The sequence below is a fragment of the Bos mutus genome, chromosome 3, assembly GCF_027580195.1.
Source record: "Bos mutus isolate GX-2022 chromosome 3, NWIPB_WYAK_1.1, whole genome shotgun sequence".
In the NCBI taxonomy this organism is placed as follows: Eukaryota; Metazoa; Chordata; class Mammalia; order Artiodactyla; family Bovidae; genus Bos; species Bos mutus.
Window position 1 is genome coordinate 118,154,838 of NC_091619.1, and position 21,796 is coordinate 118,176,633.

At 51.8% G+C, this 21,796-nt stretch overlaps 1 long non-coding RNA gene and 1 pseudogene across 5 annotated transcripts; both read right to left on the reverse strand.

Moving 5' to 3' along the window:
• Positions 1–2,759: 2,759 nt before the first annotated feature.
• On the reverse strand, positions 2,760–6,360 carry LOC138987279 (uncharacterized). Of its 5 annotated transcripts, none has more exons than XR_011463788.1 (4): positions 5,258–6,360; positions 4,960–5,067; positions 3,937–4,380; positions 2,760–3,672 (listed from the first exon to the last, which is right to left on the reverse strand). It is a non-coding gene; the product is annotated as an uncharacterized lncRNA (long non-coding RNA). The 5 variants fall into 5 exon arrangements; XR_011463789.1 differs by lacking the exon at positions 3,937–4,380 and having other exon boundaries at positions 5,258–5,986; positions 6,137–6,349; XR_011463787.1 differs by lacking the exon at positions 3,937–4,380 and having other exon boundaries at positions 5,258–6,347.
• An 8,901-nt stretch (positions 6,361–15,261) lies between these two features.
• LOC102264426 (WW domain-binding protein 11 pseudogene) lies at positions 15,262–18,626 on the reverse strand (annotated as a pseudogene).
• Between the last annotated feature and the right edge of the window lie 3,170 nt (positions 18,627–21,796).

Below are 21,796 nucleotides of genomic sequence, written 5' to 3' on the forward strand. Positions count from 1 at the left end.
GGTGGGCTGCGGTCTATGGGGTCGCACAGAGTCAGACATGACTGAAGTGACTTAGCAGCAGCAGCAGCAGCAGCATTCTAGGTGTCAGTCCTTTGCCAAATATGTTTTTGAGAATTATATACATCTGCAGTCAGAGCAGTGATTTGATGAGCAAAGATTTTAATTTTGATAAAGTCTAATCGTCAAAACTATGATTTTTCCAGTAGTCATGTATGGATGTGAGAGTTGGACCATAAAGAAAGCTGAGCGCCGAAGAATTGATGCTTTTGAACTGTGGTGTTGGAGAAGACTCTTGAGAGCCCCTTGAACAGCAAGGAGATCAAACCAGTCCATCCTAAAGAAAATCAGTCCTGAATATTCATTGGAAGGACTGATGCTGAAGCTGAAGCTGCAATACTTTGGCCACCTGATGCGAAGAACTGACTCATAGGAAAAGACCCTGATGCTGGGAAAAATTGAAGGCAGGAGGAGAAGGGGATGACAGAGGATGAGATGGCTGGATGGCATCACCAAATCAATGGATGTGAGTTTAACTAAGCTCTGGGAGTTGGCGATGGACAGGGAAGCCTGGCGTGCTGCAGTCCATGGGGTTGCAAAGAGTCAAACATGACTGACTGAACTGAACTGAATCAATAGAAGTAATATGAGTGTGTTCCTAATGCACACGTTTACATGGTTCACGTGTGCTTCCGTGATTACTGTATGTGTCACATGAAATGTGGTGACTGTGCCCCCCACTGTGTAAACCCACCACACACTCTGCTCTTTCAGTACAGATGTTGCAGGCAGGACACTGACACGAACTCTAAGCTGCTGTAGCTTTTTCTCTGAGCATCACATGCAGTTGATACTTTTCTGCAAAACCAGGGGCTGCATCTCAATGTCCTGAACCCACACTGTGCAGCCTTTTGCTTTGTCACCACAACAAGGTTGGCCAGAGGGGAAGAATGCTGTGATGCAGGGTCTTCAGCAGCCTGGAAATTCCTGGAGGTGGTGCTGTCTGGGCACCAATTGTCTGGTGTGGCTCCTGGTCCCACCATGGGGGAATCCAGTTAGACTGACAGGTCCCTGACCTCCAAACAGCCAAATGTCTCTTCCAAGTGTTCTGGGCACCCCTGTAACAGCGTCTGGGCTGCTCACAGTCCATAGAATGTGAGAGTGGTCGGCTATACCTGCCTGATTCCTGGTGGTAGGCAGTGTAATGATGACTGTTGAATGGTTTTCAGTTTATGTTGACAAACAGCCTCAGCCAACCCACTGAAAGAGTAGTGTTGTCTGCATTTGGGAGCCTTCACTTTAATGCAATCAGGTTTCCCTCCCCCTTTCAGCTTCCAAGCAAAGCAGTGGTCCAGCTGTTAAAAGTCTGACACTTTACTTGGAGTTTTGATTAGAAATTTCAGGGTATGGAATTGTTAAATGGCACCAGGTTTCTGTAGGAATGATGGCTTCACATATGAGTCATATAAAATCTTCATAGTTTTACTGGAGAGCTGTACTGAAGCCTAGTAAGGGGGTTTTGAGGGTTTGTCCAAGACTGAGGAACAAAGAATAATCTTCAGATCTCTGCCCACCCTGGTAAATAGGCGTGAAAGTCCCACAGTCGTGTCCGACTCTTTGTGTTTCCATGGACTGCAGCCTGTTCCGCTCCATGGAATTCTCCAGGCAAGAGTACTGGGGTGGGTTGCTTTTCCTTCTCCAGGGGATCTTCCCAACCCGGGGATCGAACCCAGGTGTCCCACATTACAGGCAGATTCTTTACCAGCTGAGCCACCAGGGAAGCCCAAATAGGCATGAGAGTGACCAAAACCGAAAATATCATCTCCAGTGGTATTTCTCCTAAAAGCACTGAAGTGGACCAATCAGCATTGCTAGATGGGAAGACGGTAAGTGAAGGTCAAGGACACTGGCATCAAGAAGGACCTGGGAGAGGTGCGCGTGCAGGGCTGGTTCGTTACGGGGCTGCACGTGCGTCACACCGGACGGCGCCAGCCAGGCAGATGTGTCCCGGCCTCTGCCTCTCGCGTCAGGACACTCCCTTCCTGACTGAGCCCGTGGGTGTTGGCCCTCTGTGACCTATGTGAAATCGATGCTCCATTTCCAAGCGTGGGTTAAAAAGTGGTCACTGTGGGTTGGTGGTGTAGTTTTCCAAATTAAGCGGCTGACCGACTGGAGGGTCACAGAGGAGGTGTCCATCAGTGGAGAGAAGGCCCGCTTTGTCCGCGGTGAGATGAAAAGTGGCCTCGGAACAGTCTTCCCCACAGACTCTGCAGACGCCGGGCTTGGGGGCACCTGAGGGGCCTCCTCACCTCAACCCAGGGCCCCCGCCACCCTCCTTCCTGTGGCTGCCTCCCCGGACCCCCTGCCCCGCGCCTGCCGGCCCCCACCCTGCCTTCCTCTAATCCAGCCGCCCTCGCCCGGCCTTCCCTGCTGGGCCCGCCCACCTGCCGAGACCCCAGGGCCAGGCCTTCACCCTGCACAGCTCTGGGCCTGGGGATGTCATGGCTGCCTGGTCCCCGACCCGGGCGGCTCCCTCCCTCACCCGCATCCCCTGCGGGGCGCCAGATGGCCCTGACCCATCACTGTCTTGCCGTCTCCCTCGGGGGCAGCTCATCCGCTCCTGTGTCTCCCACTGAGGACCCCACATTACCCCTAGGTGCCCAGCCCCTGCTCACACCCCTGCTGACTGTGACTCTGAAATCTGGGGACGGCTGCCCTATGACCCTGCCACCCCCAGCTCCTTGGTGTCACCAACCCTCATGCTGAAATGGATGAGCCAGTGGGAGGTGTTTCTCAATCACAGACACGCAGCCTGACGGTGTGTAACGAGACCCCACACAAGTTCTGATGATAGCTGAGGGTGAAATGTATGTTCCAGTGCCACTTTTTGGTATTTTAACCGTTTCTTCTCCCTTTCATGTGAGAGGTTTGCCTCTTCTGTTTCACTCACCTGCTGGTTGACTTTTTCTCAGGTTCTCTCCACATTCATCTCTGAGGGAGTGTGCTTTGCTTCCTGTCCTGAAAAGTCCCTCTGGCTTTATTCTTTACCTCACTGAAGGTCAGGGCTTGCCGTCCTGGTTGGAGCAGGCCTGTGGCCCTGTGGTCGCTCTGCCTGGTGTTTTCTGTCAATCAGGGCCTGTTTGGGCTGCTGAGACGATCCTGGCTTGTTTCCACTCATCCGTCAGGTGCTGCCGCCCGTTGACTGGGGTTTAAGAGTGATGTCACTCACACTTGGAGCTGCCCCATCATGGGGTGCAGCCCACTCTGTCCCTGGGGCCCCCTTCCCGTTAGAATGTGTGGAGTTGGTTCAACTGTCCTCGCAGAGAGTCCGACATGACTTAGCAACTGAACAAGAACAGCAGCAAGAGGAAAGGAGCCCAGCTTTCAGCTGGTGAGCTTCTAGCTCCACTTTGGAAAAAGAAAGACAAGATGGAGACAAGCATAGCCATCACCCTGAGGAGTATGAAGGCAGCAATGGAGATTTTTAATGACAGAGAAGTTGGTGTCCACACTGGAGGTACCACAAGGCTGGCATTCGGAGGGAAGCTGCTGGAGACCATCACCATCTTTGCAATTCAGCGACCCCACAGGCAGGTCAGTGGCCTCTGCTTGCAGCTCACTCCTGATGTCCGGGGTTAAGTCTGGGGTTACAGTTGCATTTGCCCACTCAGGCGGCTGTAACAGAGTATTATGGATGTAGTGCGAACAACAGACATTTATTGTCTCCCGTCCTGGAGGCTGGAATCCAAGACCCAGGTGTGGGCAGGACTTGTCCCCCTGAGGCCTCTCCCCTTGGCCTGTGGATGGCCGTCTCCTGCCCGTGTCCTTGCTTGGCCACCCTGTGTGTGTGGGTCTCTATATCCTGATCCCCTCTTCCCACAAGGACACTGGGTCTATTGGATCAGGACACACCCGAATGGCCTCATTTAACTCAATCACCTGTTCAAAGACCTTGCCTCCAAAGGCAGGCCTGCTCAGAGGTGCCGGGGGCAGGGCTTCCACACACACGTCTGAGGGGCAGACTCTGAGCATCACACCAGCCAGAGGCATGCGGCCCTTTGTGTGAAAGTGGTAGACTGGCACCCCCACGGTTCTGGGGTTGAGCTTCCCCCACGGTTCTGGGGCTGAGCTTCCCCCACGGTTCTGGGGCTGAGCTCCCTCCACGGTTCTGGGGCTGAGCTCCCTCCACGGTTCTGGGGCTGAGCTTCCCCCACGGTTCTGGGGCTGAGCTTCCCCCACGGTTCTGGGGCTGAGCTTCCTCCACGGTTCTGGGGCTGAGCTTCCTCCACGGTTCTGGGGCTGAGCTTCCTCCACGGTTCTGGGGCTGAGCTCCCGGGCAGAACATGACCTGTCTGAGGACTGGAACACTTGCACCTACAGCTCCTGGGGAAAGGACATGCATTTGGAACATGAGTTGGGACCTGGCTTAGTGTGTAGGTAGTGCCCACAGGCCGAGCAGACCCTCTCCTAACTGGCCGTGTCCTGGCATCCTGTGCTAAGCCAGGGCTCCCAGAATGAAGCCTCTCCCAAGTTCCTGTTAGGGCATGTCTGTCAAGGGGAGGGTTTGTGATCCATATGGTGATGGCTGGAGCTGGAGGCATGGTGCAGACTTTCGGGGACTGAGCACAGACGTGGGCGGGATGAGATGACACGCTCAGACACGTCTGTGCACGGGTCAGTACACGAGTGTCCCTTCAGGCATCGATGCCTGGATCCGAGTATCTTGGAGGTCGTTGGTGTTTATTTACTGGACACGCTCCACCATTGCTTTGGACATGCCAGCCGCAGCTGTGAGTGTTTGGGATCACCTGAATTTCTCAAACAGCAAAGAACCTTTGCGGTTCACGCTACTTCTGTGTTATTCCCACGTCTGCCCCCTTTGCCCTGGGATCACTAGATCTTCCCTGTTTACACCTCGGCCTCCCTCGTCCAGGGGGTGCGTCTGCCCAGGTGAGCTGTTACCTCTGATCAGCCTGAGAGGCAGTGCGGTTCTGAGATTCCAGCCTGGACAAGAGCAGTGGCGGGGCGCGGATGTGGCCTTGGATCTGTCATCCCAGGGACAGATGTTGACTGCGGAACGGTGAAAGTGCCTGAGTTTGACCCCGACTCTGACCCTGACCCCAAGCCTAACCCTTCGATCTCATCTACCCCATAGACACACAGGCTCCTCTTTAGTGGGGAAGACTTTTACTTTGAAAAATACTCTGACAGTAGGTAAGGGTTACCTTCCGGAAGGTTCAGTTACTCAAGAAATACCTGCCTTCAGGCCGTGTGTGAGGCATTTCAGGGGCGCATCAGGTAAGCCGGTGAAGCAGGCTTGGGGATTGCCGGGCCTTGTAATGTTCCTTCACTGGTCCAGGTGCGCGCCCAGCATGGATGGGTACAGAGAGAACTTTCCTGTAGAGGATTCAGTTGGCGGAGGCAACTCACCGTGTTACGGGCCGGGTGGAGGGTGTTCAGGAGGGTGGGACGCGGCCGGGGAAGGGGTGCGAGCGGTCACAGGACCGTCGGTCGGGCGCCCTCTCCCCTGACCTCCGAGTCTCTGCAACAGATAGGGCTGAGCTCACCCGCCCCCTCCCGCCGGCAGGAGGAATGCGCCCACAAAACTTCCGCTTTGTGGAACTCTGTTTCTGGGGTCCGTCTGCCTCTGAGGGCAGCTTCAAGGTCTGTAAGGGCTCCGTGCCCGACTCCGCTTCCCTCCTACGAGCCCTTGGCCCTGTCTGCGGTAGCTGCCTCTCCTCGGTTCGCCGCGCTGGCCCCGCCTCTGCGCTGCCCCCGGCCCCGCCCGGCGTCTTCGGGGTGGGTAGGGAGACCAGGGGCGTTTCTCCCCCTCCCTCGGGGTCTCGGCTTGAGTCTGGGCTCTCTCCCCGGCTCTGCGCCTGGCCTCCCAGCGCAGGGGTGGGCCGGCTCCCCGCGCCGGTTCTGGGGGCCTCGCTGACTGGTTCCCGCCCCTCAGGCCTCTCAGCTTCAGGGATGTGAAATGAACGCCCTTTGTGGTGAGAAAGGAAGCAGAGGAGAAGAGGAAAGGCTCACCCTGTGACCAGGAAAGCTGCAATCACAGGAGAGGGGCGGGACCTCCCGGGAGGGCGGTGGGCAGGGGCGGGGTGCGGCCAGGACCCCCTCCCCGCCACCCAAGCACCTGGCGGCTCAGGCCCCGTGACCCTGCTGTAATGTCTGCTGGTCCCACTGAGACCCCACAGGCTGCAGCCGTGGGCCCCGGGCCAGGCCGGGGGAGCACCGCGGTCAGGACCCTGCGTCTTGCTGATAAGGAGGCCTCTGGGTCCCTCGGAGGGGCAGGCTGGGCGCTGTCATTCTCCTAGGCTCGTGCTTCTCCTCTCGGCACTTCCCTCTGTTACCTGTTTATGAATCTTGTCTCCGCCCACCCCATCCCCCCCCACCCCTCACCCCCCGCGCGCGCCAAGCCAAGCCCAGGCAGCATCTCAGGGAGGGGGTGAGGCCACCGGTTACCACAGTCACAGTACCCGCATCTCAGCTCAGCGGCCATGGTGACTAGCAACAAGATGACGTCATGACCTCTGACCCCTCAGCAGGAGGCTCTGCGTTGGAGGGACTTGGAGAGTTGCTGACGTCAGTGCGCGGTGGTCAGGCTAACTGCCCTGGAAGTGAGCCCGGGGCCCTGAAGGAAGGGGGAGCGGGGATCCCTGGCACCCCTGAGCTGTAGACCCTGTCCTTGCCCACTTCCCGGTCATGCCCCCACACCCCCCTAGATAAAGGGCTGGACCTGGGCCTGTTCTTACTTCCCCCGCTCATGAGGCTCATCAGGGGCTCATCTCAGCCCCCAAGAGCCAAGGTCAGCAGATGGGGGACACAGTGCTGCCTTTTACTGGTGAGTACATGTCAAATGATCGATGATGATTAAGTGCTTACAACAAATGCCCGGAGGATGGAGCGGCTGTCTGTGGGGCGTGTCCTCCGGCTTCAGGGGAGGAAGGCCCATCCCCGTCTCCCCTTCTTCTGGCCGGTCCCGCGTCTGTTTATGAGCTTTGCACCTCCTCCAGGCGCTGGCGTTTGTCACCTCCATGCAACACGATACTGCACGCTAATCCGCACCTAGTGTGCGAATTTGTGCAGTTTTTAAAAAGAATTGTCTGCTCATGTCCTCTGCCCGTTTTCCACTGAGGATTTGTGTTTGCTTCACACTTGGGCACGTGATAATAAACACCTGCTTCAGGGCAGCCCACGACACTGCATTTGATGGTGAAACTCTTTAAACTTTAAATTTCAAGTTGATGGTGACAGGAGCACACGTGCTGCCCTGCTGATCTTGTCACTCAAGGAGAACAGGGTTTCTGGGGGCAATTGCCAAGTGAATACTGAGTGTCTTCGTGCATTTGAACTACCCCTGCATCCAAAAAGATTTGAGCCGGTTTTTGATAAAATGCTCCTATAAATAACTACACGAAAATAGAAATGCATACTGAAAATTACTAGAGAGGGTGAGAAGATGCTGACATCAAAACCATGCCAGAAGCAGGTTCCCGCAGCTGACGTTCAGTTTAGTTCTAAAGTTTTTATTTATCAAGGCAAAGACACATCATCTTCAAATGCAAGTGCATTCATTTCTAAATTTGTTGCACCAACTAAGCTTCAGCCTAATTCTCCTAAAGACTGGGAAAGTAATCTTAATCCTTCTAGAAAGTATCAGAACCACCATGCTCTCTGGTGTTTAACTTTTTCTAGGCAACACAGCTCGCTGTGCCCTCTGGCAGCCCTCTGGCTTCATCTGACCTGAGCAGGCACACTGGTTCTTCAAGGGTGATTTTGTTTCTATTTATTTGTGGTTGTATTATGTTGGCTTGAAGCACTGAGCAGAACTCCTGGGACAATTAAGCCACATTCATTAAGAAAGATTTAGCTGAGTCAACAATATTCTTATTTGGGCTCCAAAAGAATGCAGACTACAACACTATGTAGAAAAGGCTGAAATCAGGATCTTCTAACAGGAATACTTGCACAAATGGTTGGCAATTTTTTTTTTTACTAAGAATGAGAATGCGTGGCCTGTGTTGCTGCATATTGTATGTTAATTATCACCTTTTTTTTTTTTTTTAAACTAAAAATGCCTGATTGTTAATGAAAGTAAGGAGACAAGACCCTTGGGTGTTATTAATGGCTCTGAAGAACCCATAATCTGTTGGTGTGCTTACATTTTAAAGATCACAATTTATAATGAAAGCAGATAAGAAAAGAGGAATATTCTTGTTTATCCAATTAAAGCAATTTCTCTTTTTTGTGTTTAACTATCACAGGGGTCAAACCCTATGGTTTTTCCCAGTAGTCATGTAGAGATGTGAGACTTGGCCCCTAAAGAAGGTTGAACACTGAAAATTGATGCTTTTGAACTGTGGTGTTGGAGAAGACTCTTGTACAGCAAGGAGATCAAACCAGTCAATCCTAAAGGAAATCAGTCCTGAATATACATTGGAAGGACTGATGCTAAAGCTCCAATACTTTGGCCACCTGATGGGAAGAGCTGACTCATTGGAAAAAACCCTGATGCTGTGAAAGACTGAAGGCAGGAGAAGGGGACCATAGAGGAGGAGATGGTTGGATGGCATCACTGACTTAATGGACATGAACTTGAGCAAACTCTGGAAGATGGTGAAGGACAGGGAAGCCTAACATGCTGCAGTTCATGGGGCTGCAGAGTCAGACATGACTCAGCAACTGAACAAGGGTCAGTAAACTATGAATCCTGGCCTGAACGAGTCCATCGGTGTTTGTGTAAATAAAGCTTTATTGGCACTCAGCCACGCTTGTTGGTCGTATCGCCTGTGCTACTATGAGCTTGAAGGGAAGACCTGGGCTGCTGCGACCGAGACCAAATGGACCTGCAGAAGGAGGAGTTTATGTCTGGCCCTTTGCAAGAAACCGCACTGCCACAGCTTCATCATGTACCTTTCATGGCTAATCTAGGATTTTCCAGCACTTACCCTGGTCTAGCACTGGAAATACCAAGGTGAGGGAAAGCCCCTCACGGGCTCCCTCAGGCCCTGAGAGACACGGTCAGGCCCCTCCTACATGGGGCTGAGCGCAGCGGTGGTGAGCATGAGGAGCCGAGGGGCCTGGATGGCACAGAGCGCTGGCGGGCTAGGGGGGGCTGGGGGCACCTCTGCTTAGTTGCAGGATGAGCAGGTGCTCTCCAGAAGACGACACTCGCTGGAGCAGGATGCCCTAGTGTCTGCAGCTCTGGGGACAGGAGAGACCCTGGGGCACTCGAGGAGTGGAAGGGCCTGGAGACAGCCGCACACAGGGCAGGACAGAGCTGGTAAAGGCTGCGGCTCAGTCCCACAGAGCCCGCTGATCAGGGGGAAGACATTATTCAGACCAAAAGGAAGTCGTGGAAGGTGTTTAGGTGCAGGCCTGATGTGATAGAGCATCACTTTGAAGCCTTACTCCCAGCTGCAGTGAGAAGAGTGAATGGCAGTTCATGAGAGCTGATGCGGGTGGGTCATTTTCTACTGCAGTAGTCCAGGCAGGAGGACATCATACCCCGGACTATCAGCAGGCATGGAGCTGCAGAGAGAGGATGACTCTTTCTACTCACGCCTCCCTCCATCCTTTCATCATCCACATACCCATCTACGAATCCATGAACCCACCCACCAACCACCCTCTGTCTACCCATCCACCCATCCAGCTGTTCATACTTTCACCACCACCCACCCACCATACTTCCATCTACCCACCCACCATCCATCTACACTCATCCATCCATCCACCCTCCACCCACCCACCCACCCACCCATCTATCCCCTAGTGCCAACCAGGTCCTCCCACATGAGCTGCCCACATCCACCCCACATGGCCCTGGCACAGGGCCATGCACGTCGGTGGTGGGCGAAGGGGCTGAGGAGGTGGCAGAGACCCAGAGGCTGGTGCTGGCCCATCACGGCCTGGGTGGTGTCTGGGGTCAGACTGGAGTGGCCGGAGCCTACCCCTCTGAGGTCAGCCTCTGTGCAGTCCCTGTGGGCACGTGTACTGCAGAAATACAGACCCAGGGCTGACCCCGTTGTCAGAGGCAGCAGGAAATAGGGTGTATCAGAACCAATAGGCTCTACTGTCTATTATCTATCAATTATCTATTATCTGTCTAGAGACTGATTTATGTTAAGGAAATAGCCCACACAACTGTAGGGCTGGCAAGTAAGAAATCTGCAGGGAAGACCAGCAGCTGGAGACCCAGGAACAAGCTGATGCTGTAGTTGGAGTCTGAGGCTGTGATTGGGCACAGACCCCTCTTCCTTGGGGAAGCTCAGTGTTTCCTCATAAGGCCTTCAGCTGACTCGAGGAGGCCACCACGTTATGGAGGATGACCTGCTCTACTCAAAGTCTGCAGACTTAATTTTCAATTCTATCTAAAAACATCTTCATGGTGACATCTAGGTGGTGTTTGACGCCAAATAGTACTGTGGAGCTATGGTCTGAATGTTCATGTCCACCCAAATTCATATGTTGGACTCCTAATCCCCAGAGTAATAGTGTCAGGAGGTGAGGACTTGGGGAGGTGATGGGTCATGAGGGTGGGGCCCAGTGAATGGGGTTAGTGCCCTTAGAAAAGAGACCCCAGGGAGGTTACTGGGAGAGGTCAGCATCTGCAACTGTGAGGCCAGCCTTCGCAGGAACCCAACCAGGTCAGCACTTTAATCTCAGACATCCAGCCTCCAGATTGTGAGAATTAACTGCTGTTTATAAATATCTAGCGTATATAACTTCCCATAGAAAGACACACAGCCTAGCCAAGGTGACATAAAATGAACCATCAGGTATGGACTTAATTGCCACCTGATTTTTACATTTTCCCAACTGATCAAGAGTTTTCTTTGGGCTAGATTTGTTCTTCAGCCTGAGGTTGGTGCCTTGGCGGGGACACATCAGTGAAGTGTGAGTGTGAGTGACAGGCGGGGGTGGGCGGTCCAGCCCTGCAGCCACGGTTCTTCATGGTGATGCTCTCTTCCAGGGCTGACCTCTGAGCTCTTGGCCACCACCTATGGCCAGCACAGGGCGAGGGGAGGGGACAGCCCGAGCACAGGCCCACCTGCCTGCATGGGGTGGAAGGGGGCCTGGAGGTGTGTAGCTGGGCCACACTGTCCTGTTCAGAACATCTCACCCCAGTGGTGCCTCTGCAGCCCATGTGGAACAGTGCAGATCCCAGAAGTTATAGACGTATTTTGTAGCAGTGACATTTAGAAAGTAGGAGGCATTTAGCTTGTGCTCACAAAGAGAAGATGCTTTATTGTTGATGATTATCTGTTCTCCTTTTTTTTGCCAAGAAATAAAATAGGAAATTATTAAAACCTTTCCAGTTTTTTATTTTATCTGAGGATTCATCTGTGAAGAAATACTGAATAAATTGTCTTTGCAACCAAAGGAAAGACTTCTTATCTCCTTGCATTTGGAGTAATTACCCTGTGTCTTGCATTATGGTATTAGGAAATGGACCAGAAAGTATGCTGATTGAATATCATTTTAAAAACAAGCTCATAGGATGTGTTTGGCACCCAGCTCTGCTCACTGAAGCAGTTCGGCAGGAGGGACAGGACCTCCTGAAGGGTGGGGAGTCGTGGCTGGCGCCTGGGACGGCCACATGCAGACAGGGGTTCTGGTGGGAAGGTTTCCTGAGGCTCTGGTTCCACTGCCATGGACAAGGCTGGGAGCCTGGGAGCTCAGAGTAGATCCTTGCGGCCCTGGCTCTTAAGCCAAGAGGCACAGAAGCACAGAGACAGAGAGAATGAGACAGAGACAGGGAGAGGGACTCCTGGAGGCTCTGTAACCAGGAGAGTGATCCCACTTGTGGGGCTCCACCCACACGACCTCACCACCTCCCCAAGGCCCCACCTCCTGACAGCATGGCACTGGGGATTCCGGACAACCCTGTCCAGCACAGCACGGCTGCGTGTCCGGTGACTCCCGCTGCCCTTGGCCAAGGCATGGTTAGAGCCCAGGTGGAGAGGGAGCCAAGGCAGAGGAAGGCACAGCCCTGTCCCCAAGCTCACGCACGTCTGCCTGTGTCCCCAGGGAAGCGAGGACCATGTCTCATCTCAGTTTGCTCAGTTTGGAATCTGAGATCATGTAATTAAAAGCAGAAAAGCAGATGGTATACACGGAGATGTCAAGGGCTTCCCCCGCGGCTCAGATGGTAAAGAATCTGGCTGCAATGCAGGAGACCCAGGTTCAATCCCTGGGTCAGGAAGATCCCCTGGAGAAGGGAATGGCAACCCACTCCAGTGTTCTTGCCTGAGTTCCATGGACAGAGGAATCCGTGAGGATACAGTCCGTGGGGCCGCAAGAGTCGAATAAAACTGAACCACCACCCCACCACACCAAGATTTCACCTTTATTACACAGTTGAGGGTGAGGGTCTCTCAAAGGAAAAATATATGCAAAGATATATCTGACTTAAATGAAACTATCTTTTGTTTTCAGGGTAAAAAATGTGAGGTGTCAAAACATGCCTGAATTCACATCTGTAAGATCTCTTTTGAGACCTCAGTTTTTCTTGATTATTAAAGCTGTCACTTTAAACAAAGAATTAAACAAGAGATAAAAATTGAAATTTTGCCCACAGGGAAGTAAAAGCACTCTGAAAAGGATTAAGGGAATCTTCTCTTCACACTTTGTTCTATTAGGGGCCAGGCGCTGGTGTCTGCTTCTGTGTGTGGGGTGGCCCTGCCTGCGGTCCGGCTCTGCCTAGCGCAGTGGTGTGGCCCGGGCAGCCCAGGCTGGAGAACGGGCCTGCAGGGGCTGCAGGGGCTGTGGGGGCTGTGGGGGCAGGCCGGTAGGTCGGCCTCACCACTGGGACAGAGACCCTGACTCCCGGAGACAGGACAAGAATCGAGTCACTTGAGAGGCGACCAGCTTGGGAGCGGGGGCCCAGGACTCAAAGCAGGGGAGGCAGGCAGCTCCCCCTCAGGAGGGGCTCCGGGCAGCGGCCCCGAGGGGGGTCACCGGGGCTCCTGCCCGGCCTCACACCCTGCGTTCAACCCCGAGGAAGCTGGGGGGCTGCCTTCCCTGCGTGTGCATGGCCGCCACCCTCTCCCGGCCCCGCCCCCACGGCCGGGCTGTCCCCCTGGGGACGAGGCGGGGGTCCACTGCGCATGGCCGCCTCCTCCCGGGACAGGCCTTCACCTGGTAGGGACCAGCCGGCTGGCTTCTCCAAAGCCCCCAGGTGGGCTGGGACTGCTCCCACCCAGGACAGGGGTGTGGGGAAGGGAGGACCCCGGCTGGACCATGCAGCCACCTTGTCACTTCAGTTCTGTCAAGACTCTCCCAGACTCGGAGGCTGTGGCCTGGCCTGGGATCTCCGTTGTGCTCCTGGACTCACCTGGAGCCTGACCACGGATGCTGGGTCCCCCCAGGCTGGGCCCACAGGTGGGCGCTCTGGGTGAGACCGCTGGTGTGGAAGGGATGGGGAGGAGCAGAGTGCAGAGCGGCCTGGGTCCTTACTTGTTGGGGGCTCATGCTAGTGTGTAAAGGCACACTGGTCACTTCCTAGGCCTGTGGAGAATCGTAGGGAAAATCCCGCACCTTGGCAGCTGGTGCTTCTCTAACTGAGTCTGCAAAGGGACATCACAAGGCCCTTCGGGCGGAATTCCTTTCTGCTTCTCCAGCAACTACTCCACGTGGCCAGGCTGCCCCACTCCCAGGTCTACTCCTGACTCAGGCAGCGCAGAAGCCAGTCTCTCCTCTCACAAAGGCAACCGTCTGACCCACTGGCTCCATTCCTCAGCCTCCAAAAGCCTGCAAGCTTTTCGTCCCTGGCATGCGAGGGCGTTTCTGTCTCCTTCTCAAGGATACCTGTCCCACATCCTTGCCCACCTTCCCCCCATGCTTCTACCATGGCTGATTCACATTCTGTCTCTAATTGCACTTTCCAGTTGTTCGGTCGCTGAGTCGTGTTCAACTCTTTGCCACCCCGTGGACTGCAGCACACCAGACTTCCCTGTCCTTCACTGATCCTGGAGTTTGCTCAAACTCATGTTCACTGAGTGGGTGATGCCATCCAACCATCTCCTCCTCTGTCGTCCCCTTCTCCTCCTGCCCTCAATCTTTCCCAGCATCAGGGTCTTTCCCAATGAGTCAGCTCTTTGCATCAGGGGGCAAAAGTACTGAAGTTTCAGCTTCAACATCAGTCCTTCCAATGAATATTCAGGGTTGATTTCTTTAGAATTGACTGGTTGGATCTCCTTGCTGTCCAAGGGACTCTCAAGAGTCTTTTCCAGGACTGAAGAATCGAAAACATCGATTCTTCAGTGCTAAGCCTTATTTATGGTCTAGCTTTCACATCCATACATGACTACTGGAAAAACCATAGCTTTGACTATATGGACTTTAGTCAGCAAAGTGATGTCTCTGCTTTTTAATATGCTATCTAGGTTGGTCATAGCTTTTCTTCTAAGGAGCAAGGGTCTTTTAATTTCATGGCTGCAGTCACCATCTGCAGTGATTTTGGAGCCCAAGAAAATAAAGTCTGTCACTGTTTTCATCGTTTCCCCACCTATTTGCCATGAAGTGATGGGACCAGATGCCATGATCTTAGTTTTCTGAATGTTGAGTTTCAAGCCAACTTTTTCACTCTCCTCTTTCACTTTCATCAAGAGGCTCTTCAGCTCCTCTTCAATTTCTGCCATTATTGTGGTGGTCATCTGCATATCTAAGATTATTGATATTTCTACCAGAAATCTTGATTTCAGCTTGTGCTTCATCTAGTCCGGCATTTCACATGATGCACTCTGCGTATAAGTTAAATAAACAAGATGACAATATACAGCCTTGACGTACTCTTTTCCAATTTGGAACCAGTTTGATGTTCCATGTCTGGTTCTAACTGTTGCTTCTTTTTTTTTTTTGGTGTAGAACATTTATTTATTTATTCCATGGAACACTCGAAGTTTAGATCAGTGGGAATTTTAATCAAAGAATTGTACATTTTCTTCCTACATATATCGCTTTGTATTAGGAAATGACATTGTGATCCATTTCACTACAATATTACAAAATATTTACAAGAAAATATTAAAAATAACTCAAACAGGAAAGGCAAGATGGGGGTGAAATAAACTGGCTTTTCCAGAAATCTCTACTCCAGTGCCCACAGCACACAATAAGAGAGCCAAAACAAATAACAAAGTTCCCCTTGATCACAAGTTTCCAAGGAACTAGAGTGGGGGAAGAAATCTCATGAAAACGGTGGTATGAAAGGGGATGGGTGTTATTAGCAGCACTGCTTCAATAACCAATTTATTTTGTGTGAAATATCCTCTCCTTTATATGTAGTAAATTCTGAACAAGGCTAAACTTTGAAATAGTCCTTGAAATAAAATTAAAAATGCCCTGACAGTGAAAGCAACTCTTGCACCTAAGCTGAGTAAGAGCCTCTTTCTCCATGAACCACTGATGTGAACAGAAGCCTGATCTAGCATCCAAAGCTGTCACAGCAGCCCTTCCATCTCTTTCATGAAAGCCTCAAAGATGTCGTCCTTAGTCTGCACCGACACGGGAACAGATGGGCCAGATTTGGGTGCTGTTCTGGCAAGAGGCACAGCAGAATCATCCTCTGACTTTCTCTGAGGAGCAGCAGCAATCCCGTTATTCTCCTGACGCACCCGTAGTGCGGTTGGCATGAATCGTGTGATCTCTGCCTTGGGGTGAGTGATCTGTGGCTTGGCACTGATGGCTGCTGTGGCTTTCTTCTTGATGGTGGCTGCGCTTGTGTCATCTGCCTTGGGTAACTGGATCAAGTCGGGCGGAGCACTTAGAACCCCCGGGTTGGGTAAGGGAGCTGGTGGGAAGAGCTCTGGTGGGGCAAGTCCAAGAGGAGGCACCAGAGATGGGCGCATCATGCCAGGACGGGGTGGAGGGATACCTGGAGGTGCAGTGGGAGGTAGCCGTTGTGGGGGTCCCCGAGGAGGAGGGCCAGGAGGCAGACCTGGGGGCGGACTTGCAGGTAAAAGGCGGGGCAGAGGCCCTCGGAGTCCTGGCATTCAAGGCGGTCTCAGGAACGGAGGAGCTCCTGGAGGTGGTCCAGGTGGCTGTAAAGGTGGAGCAGGTGGCGGTCCAAGTGGAGGTGGTCCTGGCATGGGGGGTGCTTGTATCTGAGATGGAGGAACAGACTATGGAGGGGCTTGCTGCTGGGAAGCTGCAGACGTGCCATGAGAGATTCCTCCTTATGCTGTTTCTGTGATTGCTTTTCTGCTTCGGAATCATCTGAATCTTCATCATCATCCTCTGAAAATTCCTCAACTTCTCGTCCCTCCTCAGGGATTTCCTGACCTGCCATTAGAAGCATCATGGCTTGGAGAGGAGTCAGCTCCTTCATGTTCTTCTTCTTCTTCCTAGATTTTCCAGGCATATCTGCAAATCGTACACTCAGACCTGATTTTTTCTTCATTGTTGTCTCTCTCAGTGTCGTCACGGTGCACAAGTTCATCCCCTTCACTTTCTCCACCTGATCTGTCACTGTCGCTGTCATCAGTACTGTCGTCATGCTCATCCTGGCCCATGTCTTCAGGATAGCCATCATCTTCACTGGTGCAGGAAACATCATCGTCACGACCCCGCTGAGCACGTTCAGGACTATATAACCTGTCTTCATCTCGCCTATGAGTGGGAAGATCTAGGGCAAAGCCCACTTTGCGGCCATACATTTATAAGACTTGAGGAGGAGGTGGGCCTGGGGGAGGACCTGAAGGTTTCCTGCCAGGGGGCAAACGTGGAACACCATGTCCAAGAAGAGGAAGTATAGAAACTGCCTGAGTTGGAGGTCCATAGGTTGAGGTCTTCTTAAGGATGGAGGGTGGCTGGGCCCCAGGAAAGTGGAATGTCCTGGATCAAGATGTTGGAAGGAGCATGCGGCATATCTGGCACAGGAATACTCTCCACTTCCACATGCTGGGCATTCTTGACAGCATCAAAATATTGGCTAAGCTGAGCCCTCTTCTGTTCATATTCTACTTCTAGCTTTCTCAATTCTTTGTAAAAATCTGGATTCTCTTTCTGATAGAGTCATAGAATACATTCAAATGTTTCATGTAGCTTTTTACGCTTGTCTTTCAGCACTTTCTCATTTAACTGTGGCTGCTGCACTGGGTTAAACTCCATTTCATCCAATTTTTCCATGTCCTGGATGCCGAGGTCCAGCGCCGGCTGATCCAGGGTATTCGAAGGGGAGACGGCGTCGGCGACTATTTATTTATTTATTCATCAAAGATATAAAGAATAATAGAATGAGGATAGCTCAGTAGGAAAATTCAGTGGAGAAAAGAAGCTGAGTAGCTTGGTTTACACGGAAAATCAATATAACCCGTGACACCAGGTTAGCTCTGACCACGGAGGCCGCAGGCGCCCTCTCGAATAGCGGAAGGTGCCCCACCTTAGACACCTTCTCAAGTGGGTCTTAGAAGCCCAGGCAAATAAGTGGTCGCAGAGGATATCCACGCTCCAGATGGAGACTCAGCTGGAAATTGAGGGGAAGAATGACATGGGGAGACCAAGCGTTGGTGAGCAAGGCCCGTAGCTTTATTTTTAACAGGGGCTTTTATACCCTAAGTTACACATAGAGGATAATAGGGGATGCAAAGTCAGCAGTCTTTGATCCTTATCAAAAACCAGGGTTTCTTTCCTGCAAATTTATCGTATACAAATGGTTTAGGTGATTTACATCACCTTCTGGCCAGAAGGCCTACTAACATTTTATGACTCTTGACAAGGACTTATCAACAAAGACTTATTTTCTCTAAGAGTAATTATTTTAAGGTTTGGCGCCATCTTCCGAAGATAAAATTGCATTCCTATAGGGCGGATGTGTAATGGGTTTACAACAAAGGAAAGAATTTATTACCTTAAGGGTCTAAAGTTACTAACACCAAGGCCACTACTTATTTTTTCTACATACCAACTATATTAATTAATACACATTCAAGGATACAATTCAGGGGATGTGAAAACTTGGCAACAAGCATTGGCTTATCAATGAAATCTTTTACTAGTTTTATTCTGACAGTTTCTAACTCTCTGAGAGGCTCTAAGCTATTTGAATATCTTAAGCTTCCCGTGCCTCTAGAGGCTGGGAGACTATAAACAATTGTATGCATAGCTGTAGGAGTCCGGGTAAACTTGTCAGGCGAGTTAGAGAGCCATCTGAGGGGTTTGGATTTAAACACTCCTAATTGCCCAGGAACTTTATGAATTGAAGCTGTAAGTTAACTCTTTGACAGAGAGAGCGAGATGGTGGTGGGGGACAGCCCCCAGTAAAGTCAGAGGTGAGAGCACAAAGCAATAAAGTAGGCAGACTCTGGTTTTTTGGGGGTAGATGCTCGAGAATATCCAGGGGGACTCCTGAGGCTCGATCCCGCCTTTGCGTATGCCGAGCCTCCTTCCTCATGACCTTTGTCACGAGTGGAGTGTCTCTCGCCGGCTCCCGGCACCCGGATAATTGGTTTGGGATCCTTCATCTTTAAAACTGCAGCTCGTACCATCATGCGCTGTTTTTTGTTCTTCTTTAATTCTCTTTTCTGAGCTTCTTTTCTGGCTTGGTCTGTAGGGTTCATAAATTTTCCACTTTTGGTGGATGACGTGGATCTCCGCCCCACGTTGACAAGTTGTTTGATTTACTTGCTTGTTTAAAAAATAAAGCCTAAAATACTCACGCTTCTGCTGGGCTCCTGCTGGGCTCCTGGGGCTGGGAGAAGTGGGGAGGGGATGATTCTCGGCCCGTTTGACTTCGTAGGGGCCTTCACCTCTGCTTTTCGGTCAACCACCCAACTACCTCCATCTTGAAAGCTCCTAACTGTTGCTTCTTGACCTGCATACAGGTTTCTCAGAAGGCAGGTAAGGTGGTCTGGTATTCCCATGTCTTTAAGGATTTCCCACAGTTTGTTATGATCCACACAGTCAAAGGCTTTAGTGTAGTCAATAAAGCAGATATTTTTCTGGAATTCCCTTGCTGGGAATGGTCCAACGGATGTTGGGAATTTGATCTCTGGTTCCTCTGCCTTTTCTAAATCCAGCTTGTACATCTGAAACCTTTTGGTTCACATACTGTTGAAGCCTAGCTTGGAGGATTTTGAGCATTACTTTGCTAGCATGTGAAATGAGTACAGTTGTGTGGTAGTTTGAACATTCTTTGGCATTGCCCTTCTTTGGGATTGGAATGAAAACTGACCTTTTCCAGTCCTGTGGCCACTGCTGAGTTTTCTAAATTTGTGGCATGTTGAGTGCAGCACTTTTGGGGCATCATCCTTTAGGATTTGAAGTAGCTCAGCTGGAATTCCATCACCTCCACTAGCTTTGTTTGTAGTGATGCTTCCTAAGGCCCACTTGACTTCACACTCCCGGACGTCTGGCTCTAGGTGAGGGACCACACCATCGTGTTTGTTTGGGTCATTAAGACCTTTTTTGTATAGTTCTTCTGTGTATTTTTGCCACCTTTTCTTAATAATTTCTGCTTCTGTTAGATTCATATCATTTCTGTCCTTTTTTGGGCCCATTTTTGCATGAAATGTTCCCTTGGTATCTCTAATTTTCTTGAAGAGATCTCTAGTCTTTCCCATTTGATTGTTTTCCTCTATTTCTTTGCATTGCTCACTTAAGAAGGCTTTCTCTCTCCTTGCTATTCTTTGAAACTCTGCATATAGATGGGTGTATCTTTCCTTTCCTCTTTGCCTTTCACTCCTTTATCTCAGCTATTACTCAGCACTTCTCAGTAAATGTGGGCCTTTGCACAGGACACTTCTTCCCACCCATGTCTCCAGCCACCATCATGGCTGGCATTCTGGCTGACAGCCAGGCCAGGAGCACATCAGTCCATGCCCCTCAGCCCCTGGTTCCGGGTAGAACCTGAGCAGCTCTGGTCCCCAAGCCCCTGCCTCCGTGGGGGATAATGTTCTATATGATGGTCTACACTGCAGGTCCTTGCCTCACTGTGTAGGGCCGTGCCTAAGGTCCTGTTCATAGTCTGGCTCCATGGCCAGCCTGTGTCCACCTTCACAGCTTCATGGATGCTCTCTGGTGTACACACCCACTCACCCACCTGCCACCCACCTTGCTCCTAGCTAAACTCAGGAGGTTTGTGTTTTCTCTGACAATGTCCACTTGAAATATGTATTTGACTTTTAAGGCCTTCAAAGTGATCTTCAAAAGATCACAGACACACATGGGGGAAACACAATGATGACATTTAGCTACTAAATCAAAGTGCAAAGGAAAGGGGGTTTTAGGAAAATTGTCTATCATCCATCTCTCACTCATCATGCACCATCTGCCATCTAACAATCTATTCACCAACTCACCTGCCTACCCACCTCCGCTCCTGACCAGACACCTCTGTACACCCACCGGCTCTAATAACTGTGCCAGAGGCTTCTGGATAATTCTGCTCTGATGCTTTCTGCAGCCGGTTATACCCCCACCCCACCCCTGCCCCAACCTCTCCTTGACTTGACATGCTTGAGGGTGTTGGTAGTCCAGGTGTCCAAAGTGCAGGGGAGATGGATGTTGTCCAGAGTCTCCCCTACCCTCTGGGATGGTGGTGCCACCCTAGCTGGAGGCCTTGAGGCACCTCAGGGAGCCTGGCCCCTCTGCAGACAAGCTTCTGTGATGCATCAGGTCTGCTTCCCTTGGGTCAGTCTCACATTCTTTCCGGGGTGTGCAGTTCCTATGGGAAACCGAGCTGAGGGTGAGAGCTCAGCCTTCTGGAAACCCTGGGACAGGAGGTCCAGGCTGAGGCCTGCGCTCAGACACCAGGGTCCCCCAACCATGGAGCCTGCCATGGACAGAGTCCACACCGGTCACCTGCCCTCACCCACAGCAGACTCAGTCAGGAGACAGCGGCCGACGGTCCTGGTGAGGGAGGGCCAGAGGCACAGCCAGACCTAGCCGGGTCTGTTCCTCACCTGCAGGAGAGGCCCATCTGCCTCCCAGGCGGCTCCTGGCATTGCCCAGTATGCTTAGACAGAGCCAGAAAATACGTTCTCAATTGGAACAGGCTCTATTATTTATGAAGTTCTATTTTATATTTGAAAATCAAAACCTTGGAAAGAAAGCATCCAACAGGGTCTCAGGGTAAACAAGCAGGCCCTCTGATGCCACGCTGTGGGGCCTCAGCTGTGTGGCCAGGGTGAGGCCCCTGGGAGGCAGCAGAGGCCTCGGGAGGTCGGAGAGCCTGTGCTGACATCTGGGTGAGCCTCCCAGGGTCTGTGTTAAAACTAAACACTCCAAGTTAACTTTGGGGACTCATAGCACCCCTCATGGGTAAGGACTTCTGCATTTAATTTAGAAAAATTTACTCCTAGTCCTAAATACTACATTAATTTTCTTTACAAAGCGGAAGAAAGTACCTGTGGAGACTGGAGCCAAGTCTGCCGGCCTCCATGTGAGTGTAGCTCTGAGATAACCAACCAGTGTGTCTACAGTGGGGCAGGCTTATCTCCACGGGGGCAGGTGTGTCTACACTAGGTCAGACGCGACTATAGGAGGGCAGGCGTGTCTACATTGGGGCAAGCGCGTCTCCACGAGGGTAGGCAGGTCTCCACAGGGCCAGGTCCTTCCCTTATTTGCTATACATTTTTTCCCAGGAGTTCTGTGTTTGGGGAAAGTTTAAAGCTACATCTTCCAGACAAATGAGAGCCAGGCGAGGTTGGATGCAGCTCCCGGGATGTTGGAAAGCTCCCAGGCCCCGCAGGACCAGCTGAGCTGAGCCGCGCCACAGCGCTGATGGTGGTGCTGCGCTCAGGAGGGAGGTCGCAGTGTGTCCACTGCCAGAAAACCCAGGGCTCCAGGA